The following is a 1,533-nucleotide window of genomic DNA, read 5'->3' on the forward strand; positions in this document are numbered from 1 at the left end:
CCAGCTATAGACAGTGAAAGATCTTGTCAGTTTGATAGTGTTTGAGCGCGTGAAATCCGCAGCTTGCACTGTATGCTTCCCGGGAAGCTGAGAATGTTTCTGAGTGTTCTATGGTCTGCTGGGGTAATAATATAGTGTAAAGCGCATAGAGCCTGCTGTTGAGCAGGGATATGCGCTATACAAATGCTATCTATTATTATTATTTAGACCACTTTCTCATGCACATTAATGGACTGCAATTCAGCATTTTGTAACCTCCCTCACTGATGTACAAAAAGCCACAACAACCACGGTTTACACAATCCATGTAACACAACCGTCGACAACTGAAAAATGCTAAGATTGACTGATGCTAACACAATAATGGAATCAGACGATTGGAAGTAGGGGTGACTCAGCAAGCCGTGGCAAGGCATTTTGGCGTGTCTAAACAGACCATTGCTACGTTATTGCCACGGTACAACAACACCCAACGTGATAATGGCAGTCCTAGGTCAGGTCGACCTGGGTTCACTACTGCGGCCCAGGATCGTTATATCCGTGTGCGCTACCTTCGCAATCGAACCACAACAGCAACGTCTACAGCTGCTCAAATCTCTGGACATGGAAGAATTTCTGACCAGACAGTCCGCAATCGTCCCAGAGAGGCAGGACTCTTTGTTCGAAGACCAGTTCGACGTAACGAGTTGACCGAACCCAACATGGAAGAACGTCTCCACTGGTGCCAGCACAGAGTACAGGGATGAGACCCTGTAGCCTCATGTTGTTCCATGTATACCTGAACGTTAATGGTGGCATTTTGCTGCAGGACAACACTAGTCCGCATGTTGCATGGGTATTTGGAGACTTCTTGCGGTAAAAAAAAAACCATTCCGACTCATCCATGGCCTGCCCGTTCATCGGATTTGTCTCCAATTGAACACTTATGGGACGAGTTGGATTGGCGGGTGTGACAGAGGAATCCATCACCTAAGGCACTCCCTGAGCTCCTTGTGGCACTCGAAAATGAGTGACAGAACACCCCGCAACATATCATTGCAAACTTGATTGCATCCATGGTTTCCAGATACCGAGCAGTGATCAAAGCAAAATGTGCTCATACCAGGTACTGACTTTTTGTGTACCCTATCTGTTTACAAGCTTGTGCAGGAAATTCGTTTGTTCACCAGGATTTAACGTTTTGAACGTTTGTATAGTTACCATCTGCCAGAACTTTGCCTTATTTCGAGTTATTTATTACGTTCGCTGTATTAAAAAAATTCAGTTTTAAAAGTGAGTGTCAGGTTTCTTTTTTTGAAGAATATTGTTAACAGATTATAACAAAGCCAGACAGAAAAGACTGTAAACTTACAGGTAAATAGACAGGTCATGTTTACCATTTTCCATCAAAATTCTTCGATCTTAACCATCTTGTATACATCAGAATAACATTGAATATGTAGCTAGTTTAATATTATATTGTTTACATTGCTGCTCATTTATATTATGCATGATTGTGATTCTAAGCCTAAGTGTGTGTGTGTGTGTGTGTGT

This window comes from Aplysia californica, unplaced genomic scaffold (genome assembly GCF_000002075.1).
Source record: "Aplysia californica isolate F4 #8 unplaced genomic scaffold, AplCal3.0 scaffold00317, whole genome shotgun sequence".
NCBI lineage: Eukaryota > Metazoa > Mollusca > Gastropoda > Aplysiida > Aplysiidae > Aplysia > Aplysia californica.